A 14,042-nucleotide genomic window follows, 5' to 3' on the forward strand; every position below is an offset into this window, starting at 1 on the left:
CCCCCTTTGTCAGTGTTTGTTAAATAAAAAGAAAAATGAAGGGGGTGTATGCCCCCATTTGATTTTTTAAAGGCGCCCCCTTGCATCTTTACGGAATTTCTGGATCCGCCCATAAGGTAGAAGATAATTTTTATTATACAATTAATTTTTATACATGTGACATATCTGATTCACGTTGTCATTTTATTAATCTTTCAGCGCTAAAATGAAATCCGCGAAACGGGTCGTAATGATGGGGGCGCTGTAGCATAGTGGATAAGACTCCCGATCGGAAGACCCGAGTTCGATTCCGGCCCAGTGCTTACATCCTTGGACTAGATGTTTTTACCCACCACGTCCTTCCCGACCCAGGTGTATAAATGGGTACCTGGCAACGCTAGTGTGTGTGTGTGTGTGTGTGTGTGTGTGTGTGTGTGTGTGTGTGTGTGTGTGTGTGTGTGTGTGTGTGTGTGTGTGTGTGTGTGTGTGTATGTGTAGATGCCTGTCTCTCCCTCTCTCTTTTTCTCTGTCGCAATCTGTCTTATACGTATTAATTTTATTATTTTTTCTGTCTCCATACATCCGTCCTTCTCTATCTATCTACCTTGCTATCTTTTTGTTTTCTTCTTTTCCATCAATTTTTCTCTACATTATCCAGTACGCCTACATTATCTAGTACGGCATGCGGAAGCACTTAAAGATCAAACTAATAGCCTATCATAAATATTTTACTGTGGCGTGTAAGAGTACTGAGAATTCGTAGCGCGATTGACTTAACCGACAAATGATTTCGCAAATTGGAACACATACCCCAGTTAACACGCCGAGTAAATAAGGTGATATGTGTGTGTGTGTGTCTGTGCGTGTGTGTGTGTATGTGTGTGTGCGTGTATATATATATATATATATATATATATATATATATACATGTATGTATCAGGATAACACGAAGAATGATATTCGTTCTGGCTTTATGGAAATTATCATTTATTCCTCACAATTACCCCATATCCACTTTCTTTTTTTATCCTTGGACAATGTTGAAAATCTGACAACTTATAAGACACGAATTAATCCTCACATACCCCCTTTGATTTATGATGCAGTGGGACATTGGTTTATGTTTCGGGAAGAGTAATTAAAGTATAATCCATAATGATATATCTAACACAAATTTTATCGAAGCAAAACAATGACAATGATGCACGGTAATGACGATGAGAATAATAATAATAAAAAGGATTTCTCTATAGTTTACATCATGGAGTAATGTCGCGTTAATCTATATTTTCTTCTCTTGTAGGTGAATATATTTTCCAGATGTCGCCATCAAACTCAAGCTTCAGCTTAAGATGACGGTCTCCTGCATTTTGTATGTATTAATTTGATTGAATAAGTAATGATTTTCAAATTCTTTTTGTATGATTATAATTCACCTATACAATATTTCATTATTGATACATTATGATTTATATCATTTTGTGTTGGATATAATGTGATTGATATTGGAAAATTGTTTGTTACGTTGTATATACTTTGTGAAAAATGCAGAAATAAATAAAATTAAAATTAAATGCAAAGTTAAGCAGTAATTTGCGTCTCGATCCTGTATCAATGGCTTTCTTGTCGTCTCCATACATAAGTACTTCCTTTTCCTGTCTTTCCGCCCCTCCCTTATGTCATAAAATATGTCATGATATTATGTTTACAATCCTTGAGTATATTATATATTCACGTTTCTCGGTCGGTGTTTTGAAATTTTATCAGTGGGTATACATTGTGTGCTAGAGACGCGGACAAGCGTTAGCTTCGCTGCCTCCCTATATTCACTCACTAACTCTCTCTCCCTCTCTCCCACTCTCTCCCTGTCTATCTCTCTATCTATATCTCTCTCTCCCTCTATTTTCCCGCGTATCTGCGGAGCGGCGGACAAAGTAGCATTAGTGCTTTTCCCGTGGGTGAAAAAGCCATTTTATCTGAGAAATGAGCCTTTTCCAATGACTCCGATAAGACGGAGAAGGAAAGAAATGCAATAAAGCTCGCTTTCTCGTCGTCTGCGATTCATTTGGCCGCGAAGCAGTCCTATGCTTGACCCAGATGACTATTCTCATTCCTCAGAATTAGTGTCGAATGGTAGAACCACAGAGAGAGAGACAGAGAGATAGAGGAAATACAGGGGCGGATCCAGGAATTCCGTAAATGCGGGGGGGGGGGGAGGTGCAAAAATATTTCTGGTGCCACTTCTAGGTTTAATCAGCTGATAAGCAAAAAATAAAAAATAAAATAAAAACAAGAGTAAGAAAAATTGAAGGGAGTGCACGGCCCCTTTCACGAATTTTTCTTTTTATTTCTTTTATTTTCAGAAAATTTAAAGGGGGGGGGGGCGCCCGGTGCCCCCCCCGGTCCGCCACTGAAATAGGTGGAGAGAGAAAACAGATGAAAAAAAGAAAGGTAGAGAGAAGAAAATTTGCAGAAAGAGAGAGAGAGAGAGAGAGAGAGAGAGATTAATATTATTTGAGAGATTATTGATATGTAATACGTGTGCTTTAGTAAGATGAAGGGCAATAGGGGACCAAACACTGGTCAAGAGGGTAAGGCAAATCCAAAACAGCTGAGTCTCTTTATATTCCAATAATCCCGAGAAATCAGAGCGAGCGTCACGAATGATGTTTTCATTCCAAACTCGACCGAAGTGGCGCGAAATCGATAACACTAACACTGGCACTTTTGTGCGTCGTCCGCACATCTGACTGTGCATAACTTTATGTCCACCTCCCCCTACAGAACGGGGTACTAAGGTTAATACTGCGTGGAAGGTCAATACTTAGAAGTGGTGGTGACAGAGAGAAAAATGCACCTGACCTCTACGTCATAATGAAGGACGCTCCCTTAATGTGACATTCCGAGGAAATTAATTTCCGACGAGTCACTGATACGGACGCACTGGCGACGTCTCAAAAAATGAAATTGACGGTTTGTCCGCATGCATACGCTGTAGCTGAAATGAAAAAAAAAAAACACCAAAAACATGTCCTGACAGCGAAGCAATATTCACTGCATAAGCTCATGCACAAGTACACACAAAAACACACACGCACGCTCACGCACACACACTCACACACACACACACACACACACACACACACACACACACACACACACACGTGCATAGGCCTACACGTATTCTACAAGCATTGTCCTCATGCAAACATGTTCCGCATTTGTGAAAGTAGTTAACGGAAATGCTATCTGCTGTTGAAGAGAGAGAGAGAGAGAGAGAGAGAGAGAGTACAAAATATACTCAGTAACCATAACAACATGAGAAAAAAAAAATCACTCACTGTTTATGCTATCTGTGTCTGAAGAAGAAATTTTCTCCACTTTCATGGTGTACCTTATAGATAAAAATAAAGCATGCAATATTCTGTATCGAGGAATCTCTACCTTCCTGTGTTCATGAAGAAAATTAATTGATAACCTGCGCGCGCGCGAATAGAAACACACTCATGATAGTTTAATGTTATACATGTACTATGCCCACATTCACATAGCATTCATGTATTGTCCATGACTTACGCGTGCCGCTAAATTTTAATGATTGACCAAAAAGTGCACTCTTAATCATTCATCACAAATTTAAGTCAACCCTATCATGTGGTAATCATGCCCACTGTTCCATTACCTTCTCCCACACGATGACCTTTGGATAAGAAGTCACCGCTTCAGCTATTTTTATCCTAACTGAACTCATAACATATTGAGGACTTTTAGTTAACTTCATCGGACCCTATCAATGAGAATGTGCGTGCTTTGACTGTTAGCAGACTACACAACACTAGGCGCCATCCCTCGCATCGGATCACAGTTACACGCCACAGCTCCGCATGCACGCGTCGCTTCGTCGGCGTTTTCACGAACCGACGCTATTTCGATTTTGGTCAAAATTTTCAAAATCAAGATATTGGTACCAAATGAAAGTGCTTTCAAAACTCTACCAAATCCCAAAATTTTAGATCACAAAATTAATTATTCTTAATTTTATCAAAGAAAGAAAAAAACGACGGTACTCGAAATATCGAGAAATTGAGAAAAAGGGGTTTCACGAACCGACGCAGGAAAGATACGCCGGTTCGTGAAACCCGAATTGCTAGGGTGAAGAGCAATGCGGGTTTTACGAACCGTCGCAGTTGCATTATTTTGAGCTTTGTTCAACTTACTGGCCTAGAATTAGGTTTTGGCCCTAATCCAGATCTCAGAGTGAGAACCAAACCATCTGAAAGATGAATGACGACCTAAGCCAGCCCACTGTCCACGAGTGAAGTGAATGGTAAGCTATAATCCTATTAAAATCATGCTCAAAATAACAGTTTCAGTTGGACTACCATAACCATTAATTGCGGTAGAGTGTAGTCCCATGTATTCAATCGCGTGATGCTTATGAAGCCTAGTCTGTAAACGCCATCCAATTTCAAATGAGATCCCAAATCATATTATTTATAGTTTCTTTTCAACTTATGTCGTTACTTCTGAGACTACTGAGTACTGTAGTCGTAACGTCTGTGTGCAAGACATGCAAGATGTCAAAGTCTCGAAGACACTCATGGCTATGCCTTGACTTGAGTTGAAAATGAAATCATGAGATTGACAAAGTAGGCCTACTAAACTAACAAAAAAGTAAAAAGTCTAAAAGTAAAACTCAAAGGAAGAGTAAAGAATAAAGTTAGACATGTTAGACTTTAACTTTCAAGTTTAACTATTAAGTCTAAGTTAAGACTTTACTTGTAATGCCAGTTACTAAAACTAAGATCAGCTGAAGTCTAAGACCAAGTCAAATTAACACAGAGTCTATAGTCTAGCTCTAGATCTACATCTAGACTAGTGGTAATAGAAGGTAGAGTCCACCCATTTTTTCCCCCAATTTTTACTGGTCCATTCCTGAAAAAGTTACTGGTCAGTGTCCAACAGTGATTTTTCCTGGTCAGGGACCGTCGGACCAGTGCCAGTGTGCAGCGTTGGTGTAGATGTCATCTATGACAGTATGTGGTCTAGTGATACTACCTAACGCTAAACACTACGAGTATTACTCTACAGGTTAGGTGGCTTTCCTGTACAGTGCAGTGTTAGTATACTTGTGAATTCAGCCCTAGTACCGTACTGTGTGTACATATGTGACATTATGTCTAACGTTAGTTCGAGTGGAGTACCTTTGAAGTACAGCGGTGGGGCTTTTTTCCCCCTAAAACTTGTGAATGCGGCCCAACCAAATGGCGTTTACATATTCACGCGTGATTGATAGTGATACAGTAACGCTGTCGATTTCCGTGCACAGCATCCATACATAATCTTTTGTCCTTTCTTCTTTCCTTTTTTCCCTTTGTTCTTTCACCCTTTTTATTCTTGGAATCGAAGGACTTCTAAGAAATGTCCCTCGACTGATTTAACCAGGACTCTTGAGTCCTGGTAAACCTAACCTAACCGAGTAACCGTTTACATTTGTTAGGCCTAACATAACAGTAACACTGACTTAGCCCTGTATTGACTTTGTCTTTGGCCGACTTACTGAGATGGCGAGTCTAACTCTTTAACGTTAGTCTAAACGTAGTCGTTAGATCTGTCAGTGTCAGTGTCACCGGTTATTGTATATGGTGCCATCTCTAACGTACGTTAACAAGTTGATGTTAGTTATCTATGTCAACTTACTGAGTCAGTAATAGTGGTACTGTCATCCTGTTGGATATCGCCGCAATATCATCCGTGACGTGTTAATTTCGTGTCACAAAGACAAAAGTTGCCAAGATCTAATAGTATTAGATGTCTAGATCTAGATGTAGTCTAGATCTATAATATAAATTTTGTGAACCACTGGTAACTTAAAAGTGAGAGGTCTAGACTTCACTTAGTCTACAATTAGATAGACCAGACATTCATGAGGCAAAGGCCTATTTAGTAGATCTATTCTTATTCTATTTCAACGTCAATTCCTACTAACTCGCCACGTGTTATTCCTAAGGCCAAGGACTTCCGGGTTAGTGATTTTTTTTTTTTTCATAAATACCAAACAGCAGACGTGTTTCATTTGCATTCTTGTGCAGACTTCATGAAAATATGTGCAGTATCAAAGAAATATGATGCACATGACAATGCCAGTGTTTTATAGGTGAATGGTTAATACCTTTAAAAGCTGAATGATAATGTAGAGTCTAAGTCTAATTAAGATGTTACAGTCTCTGATAAGAAACAGGTTTGATTGTCATAGACTGTTTCCCAAATGCAGGTACATGTAGTAATATTCAGCTATTTCAATGCAATGCCTTGTTTACAAATACATGTAGATTTATATTCATGTGAATGATAATTCAATTTCTACATGAGACATACCAAGTGCTAAACATAATATCTTGCATCAGTAAAATGTGTACACACTGTAAATGAAGAGACAATTTGAATATGCATCAAATACGAACAGCAGCATTTTTTGACATTCTTTGATCCTGCATAGGCCTACCATTTTGTTTTATGTTTAATATAAATAGAGCAAAATAATTTCAACTTCAGTTTTGTTGGCTGATTTTTTTTCTTCTCAAAATTAAAGTTGTATCTTGTGCCATGATGTTTGATTTTAATCAAAAGTTCTTAATTTCTTTCTTTTCTTTCAGATGACTGGTGCCATGTAGTAGCGAAGAACTGGACTGTCTCAGAAAAGAAAAGGAAAAGTACATGGTCGTGTACATCACCAACGGATGTGAATCCAATGGTAATGTAGAGTCTAGGTCTAATTAAGATGTTAAAGTCTCTGATAATAAACAAGTTTGATTGTCGTAGACTCTTTCCCAAATGCAATTAGTAATATTCAGCTTTTTCAAAGCAATGCCTTGTTTACAAGGACATGCAGATTTATTCATGTGAATAATAATTTAAATTCTACATGAGACTTACTAAGTGCTAGACATTAGATCTTGCATCATTAAAATATGTAAAAGGCGAGACAATTTGAATATGCATCAAAAACAGCAGTATTTTTTTTGACATTCTTTGATCCTGTATACCGTTTTGTTTTATGTTTAATATAAATAGAGCAAAATAATTTCAACTACAGTTTAGTTGGCTGATTTCTTTTTCTCAAAATGAAAGTTGTATCTTGTATCATGATGTTTGATTTTAATCGAAAGTTCTTAATTTCTGTCTTTTCTTTCAGATGACTGATGCCATGCAGTAGCGAAGAGCTGGACTGTTTCAGAGAAGAAGAAAAAAGTACAGCATCGTGCTGATCATCAAGGAATGTGAATACAATGGCTTAGGAAAGAAGACAATCTACAGATAGGATAGAAGGGAGAAATTGGGATGAAGGGCGACAACATAAGGACGGTATATCTACAGTGAAATGTGATTGTAAAGTGGAAACATGAAAGGAGATCCTATTAGATTGAAGGTGAAAACAATGCATTCCATTCTGTGATGTCGTAATTACAATTTTGCTACACTTTAATAACACTACAGAGAGACATTTATATCAAGGAAAGCTTCATGTGGATATGGAATGTTAGATTTTTTTAAGTGTTCATTGGTATGTATTTCATGATAATAAATCTTGAAGGTTTTGTGTGGTAATCATAATCTTGTGATAAATCTTGATAGATTTCTAAGTGCACATTGGCAATATTTAGATGATGCTGTAATCAGATTAAGTTCTATTCTCCTTTATTCTTTTATTTATTATTTTTTTGTCTTCAACCCACTTTGAATGTGTCACGTATGATTCTTATAAACATGGGAACATGCACTCCATGTAAATGATAGGACTTATAACAAATTGACATAATTATTCAACCATCACTAGACAGTTCTGTTATAAGATGTTCTTTATCTAACTAAAATTGTAAATTATGATACGTGTATGTTCCCATGCAAACTCACAACAAAATACAGAAATTTGATTTCTTTTAATAATAATTCATTATGTCTCTAAATTTACAATTAAAGAAAGTGATTGCAATAAGGATGTCAAACATCGTATATTAAAATAATAGATTATTCATTTGTCTCCATCCATAGTAACGCACGCAACTGCAGTGTGCAGTTTGTAGGCTGCTGTGAAAAAAAAAAAATCACAGGCAGCCCAAGCAGGATTCGAACCCACGACCTCTGGATTACTAGACCAGCGTCATAACCACTAGACCACCAGAGTGCCCTGGCGCTACCTGTACACATGAATAATTAAGTATAGAAGGGCTTGGGGGCGCTTCGAAGTTTACTGCTCTTATTAAATATGTACATGTCATTTGCAACTCAACTAAAGATGATTAAACACACTGAAATTCTTACTTTAAATGATATTCATAATCTGTTTTTTTTTTCTTTAATAGCTTGGGATGTACACTATATACACTGTATCGGTCTACATTTCGCCTACAATATGGAATTCTTTACTTCGAGACGTTTGTTTTTAACAAACAAAAAATTAAGAGTCCTTTAAAGGTGTTGTAAAACAGTGGTGTTTGTTTGTTTGTTTTTTGGTGGGGGGGGGGGGAGGGGAGTCAAATTAGCCTTGGCCCCTCTCTGCCGTCTTTATTTTTTTCCTTTAGCTGCATATTTTTTAGTCATCACATGAAAATTCGTCTGCATCCACCCCGTAGTTTTGCTGATGACCTTTCTTTTTAATTATTTTAGCCACACACAATTTTGGCTGAATTTCCCCAACCCTCTTGTGAATTTGCTAGTACATGTACTAAAACACATTCTCAGAATGTGTTTATAGTACTGGTGGATTAAGGATTCACAGGGAGGGGGGGGGGGGTCGGCCAAAATTTCTCTTTTCTCATATGTAACAAGCCTTCGGGGCGAAAGGCTGATATTATGGGCTTTCTACACACATTTTTAGATGCTAATTATTGGTTAACATGAGCATGATCATTTATGTTGTGATTAATTTATTTCCTTATATATGTATGACTTCTATTAGAGACTTAATTGGCTTGGCACTCCTTACATCGACCTATTTTAGACACCCATTTCCCTCTCTCTCTCGTGCTTTTTCTCTACTGTCCTGTGAATAGTGTAACTACATGTACATGCAGTACCTCTTCTCTTTTGTATGATATACATCAAGTTTTTATCTGAGCATATGGGTGTTGCAGCACTCTCAAGCTTCATGCATATGCAGCAACATCTTTGTGTGGTCATATACATACATGTAGTTATGCTTGATATATTAATTTGAGAATGTTATTCTTTCTCTTGTGTATGTTCCGTCCGCACTCTATAGATGTAAATGTACGATGTAAGATTTGGTGTGCATGTTCGAACTGTGTTCCTCTTTTTGTGAACACACAAGAGCTGATATAATAATGAACTTGAATTACACATATTCTTGAATCTTGATTCCATCTCCATTTGCCATTAGATATGTATTGATTTATGGAGCTCTTCCACAATTGTTATCCTTCCCATTGTCATTACTCATCTCTGAATAATTCAAATTTGATATTCTATTGAGGACCTATGTTTCTTCGATTACATAATGTACCTCTTCAATATATTGCTGCAAAAGGCATAATAAAACATGACCATTATTATATATTTAAAATGAAGCTTGAAATTCTGATAGTGTTGATATTCATGTATTTTTAGGAGTTTATCAGTTTCGAAGAGTGCATGCAGGATGAGTTTATGTTTTTATATGATCAGGTGCAGCTATCATAGAATCTGTTGAGCAGGAAAGAGAAAGATGGAAAATGAGGAATTGTGAGTGAATTCGCAAGCGAGCCAAATGACAATAATGACACTGATAAAAATTGTGACAAAGTAAATGTCACAAATATGTGGAATAATAAGAAATAAAGAAATTAATATATTATTTCAGAGAAAGAAATAACAGAGTGCATGCATGAGTATGAAAGATGAATAAATACAAGTAATTATTACTGACTGGCACGTCTTTTTCCCAAGATTTAGCGGTATCCTTCATCTTAGAACAAACATTCATAATTATTATGAAAGAAGTGAACTGAATTTGAATTAAAAATAATGTGAAAAAATGAAAAAGTAAGTTAATTAAGTACAAAAAAAAACAGTAGAAAGTAAAAAATATGAAACACAGTATACCGAATACATGTATTACCAAATGATAGATGTCCAAATGCAAAAGTGTTAAATAATAATATATCCACAAAAAGGGGGGGGGGCAAAGAAATCTTTGGAACGATCAACCACAGCTATAATAACAATACATGCGTGTACTAAATGAAGATGAAAACAATGACAACACTCTTTTTAGAACAATTAAGAGAAACTGGCTTGTATTATCATCTTAATTATCACTAAATGTATTGTAATCATCACAACAATCATTACATGACAATTAATTTCAATTAATAAGGTTATTGTTGATAAGCAGGTATAGCCCTAATAGTATTTGTATGTAAACACATACGAAAATGAAATAGCGACGGTTCGTAAATACACGCGTATTGCACGTTACCTATTGTACAGGCCCTACAGCGCGGGTCTCACGAACCGGCGTAATACAACTTACGTCGGTTCGTGAGACCCGCGCTTAAGTACATAACCTATGGTGCGCGCAAGAAACGATGGATTTACGAACCGACGCAGTGAGTTTGAAGACAGAAATATCGTAATTTTTTTGAATTCACACTAAAATTACACTATGGATAGGAAGAACAACTTCCACTCTCATCACCCTGTCAAAATGTTCACACACAAGACAGGAAAAGTCATTGAAAACGTTGTCTAAAACTTGTGAGATCTTTAAACGCGATTTTCTCAGAACTGCATTTTCGCTCAAAAACGAAATAGCGTCGGTTCGTGAAAACGCCGACGGCTTGACAGGTGCAGCATACAGGACAGGTACTTTCATCGTCCGTTGTTTTTCGTGGCCCAGGCAGCAGACAGACTATCGTTACGTTCACGTCGTGCCACGATAAATTCTACAGAGCTATGAGATGTGTGCTCACGGAGTCATGCAATTCCTCTTAGTGTCATGATTTTACTTTCTTGTCTTATGTGAAATTTATGGATTTTGAGCTGCAAAAAATGAACAACATGTCCGGACGACCGTCGAACAAGGATTTTCAGCGAGTGGACCAGGAGGACGGACAAAATGTGCCCCCATATATCGGTGAGTCGGCAAATGAAACCTTGTTTTGGCGGGTTTCGTTATTATCAGTGCATCGGCGGTCGCTTGCAAGGCTTGCATCTAAGCCTATTACGGTTCTCCCCAAAGCCGCCGCGCTGTAGAGGCAGTACAAGCAGCCGAGCACGTGTGGTAGGACGGCGCGATATCGAACGATTGATTATCATGTGTGTGGTATGTGGAGTGACATATCTTAGATTGTCTATGTAAGCCTTTTTTGTCGCCGTAAATGGTACAATGCAGTGGTACCCCAGATGCAACTTTCGAATGTTAGGTCTGCGTTTGACGATTTTATAACTTTTTTTTTTCGTTGTTTCTATGTCCTAGAAATATCTACTGGTAATCCTGAGAAGTCTATTAGACTATTGAAATAAAAAAAGTGAAGACTTGGAGAAGTATTGCAGAAATGATTAAAGTGCTTACACTTAAAAAAGTGCACAGGAAAGGGATATGCTTCATAATCCTTTGTGAAATTATTGAATAATGCAATAACAATGGCTTCTACATTCTTACGTGGCTGTCCTTGTGGAGACTTTACTGTGCAATCAAAACAGGGGAGGTTAACATCTCATTAAGATAGCATTTGCTGTGCTGCATGTAAACAATCTCTTGCATTCATTAAATATGATGATCATTACAGACAAGATACATGACACAGGAAGCAATGAATAATAAACATGCATTTCAAGTATTGATAACTCCAGTGGAGATTGTTACTGATATTTTTGTCTAAAGTATCTTCTTGAGTTTGAGCAAAAAAAGAGGAGAGAGATATAGAAGATCAAAATGGAGAGAGAGAGAGAGAGAGAGAGAGAAGGACAAACAGATTGAAAGTTAGACAGGAAGAATTTACTGTGTAAAGTGCTTTGTCTAGTTTGATTGGAAATGCACTATAGAAAGACTATATTATTGTTATTATTATTGTCATTCTCATTATCATTATTATCATTATTATCATCATCATCATCAATATTTAATATCTTTGAATTATAGAAATGATAAGGTGGAGGAAATAATTGCTCTTAAATGGGAGAATCCAGAGGTCAGTTACGGACAGATGGTGACAGAGAACAGATAAGGAATTAAAAAACAGAAATACACAATAAAATAAAAGGATGGGAAATGAGGGACAAGTGAAGTAGTGTTTGTCAACCTCTTATGCAAATTCCTTCTGTTTGTAATCATGTGAAATTGAAATAATAAAATGCATTTTCCCTCAATCTTGTAAATTGTTAACCCTGTTGCTTATGCATGTGGTCTATACATCTGCATGGAGATTTACAGAGTTAAGATGTATAACCACAACAAACAGTCTGTAAAGGGTATTACTTTTAATCAGTATGATTTATATTCATCATAAATATTGATCATATCATCATATATATTGATGTTCATAATATTTCAGAAACAAAAAGTCATATGAATAGCTTGAACCACAAATAGCAGTTTGCACAGGTCATTACTGTTAATGTCATTGCAAAGTATAGAAAAAGAATCAAGGTGACTATAGATCAATAGCCACAGTAGGATCTGCTCCAAGCAGGTGCTTTATTCTCTATAACGTACCGAATTCTTGTATGGCTTGCTCATCAGAACTTTATTGACATTGCATGGCACCACTTCTAATTGGGTAATGCCGTTTTGATAACAGCATTAGATTTAGCTAATTGACATTCAGCAGGCATTATTGTTGTCTGCCACATATCATTATTATAATACTTGCACGCTGGCTCTATGCCCAAATTGAGCATCCTAACCGATTATGTCTATGGCAATTTGACACATTACTTGAGATTGAAATGGTAATGCAATTAATTTTGATTTTCACTTCTGCATTCTGTGTAAAGATAAACAAACTCTGCAGTATAAATTGTAACAACATAGATTGATAAATTTGTAAGACACATAGCTTTATGATATTGTAAATGTTTGGATAGAACAATTTGCATTAAAAAAAAAATGCAGGGCACCTCCATTTTGTACTATTGTATAATCTTGATGGAGGCCTAGAATCAAATGTGACCGTGCATCACAAAACCAACAAAAAGTCGCACGCAGTGATTTTGTGTGAGGACTGAAAATAGGTGAAATGGGTCAACCTAGCCAATCTTGAGTTTTTCATATTTTCTGAAAGAACAAGTCTTCTTCTACATTAAGTTTAAGTTTGGGATCATAAAACAAACAGGAAAATGTGTTTTTGGCAGTTTTTTCTCAAACACTTTATTGTTGAACAGTGTGATTAGATGTTTCTTATAGAGTCCCCTTGTCATTTCTTAAAATCCCTGTACACACTCTTCACTTTCAACTGTAATAACTCTTGAAAGGATACTGCTACTGCTTTGAAAATTGTCATTGATCATGGACTAAATGTGTTGACAAAGCATGCCTAATTTAAGCTTAATCTAATAATCCCTTCACTATTATTGCTCTGGTGGTTAACACCTTTTTTTTTGTCCCATTCATGGCACAGCTAGCGTGGCTTGGAAAAGATTAAGTGCTTGAATAGACTCTTCGTAACTTCAGAGCCTCTTTTCTCAGTTCACACTTTTCCAGAGTGTGTGCTTTCTTTCCAACATTTAGATAGGTTAGGAGAGTCCATTTGAATTGAGTTATACATCATTGTAAAGCTTAGAGTCTGCTCTTTTAGAATCTGTCCTTAACTAAAAATCCATGTCTGGCGACTTTTTGTTTGTTTTGTGGTGCAGGGTCACAAATGGTACATGCATGGGCATCTTAACATTAACATGGAGTTGTCGCAGTGTATTAGAAACCTAATATTGTGAACACTGTTGAATATATACATACATCTGTAAAACAATGAATGAAATAATGAATGTGAAATTTATAATGCAAAGAAAAAGACATAGCATTTTGTTTTTCCTCTGGATTGGACTGTCTGGTATACAAGATGTAG

Source organism: Diadema antillarum, unplaced genomic scaffold, assembly GCF_040938485.1.
Source record: "Diadema antillarum isolate AM-2024a unplaced genomic scaffold, OU_Dant_1.0 scf00000085, whole genome shotgun sequence".
Lineage (NCBI taxonomy): Eukaryota > Metazoa > Echinodermata > Echinoidea > Diadematoida > Diadematidae > Diadema > Diadema antillarum.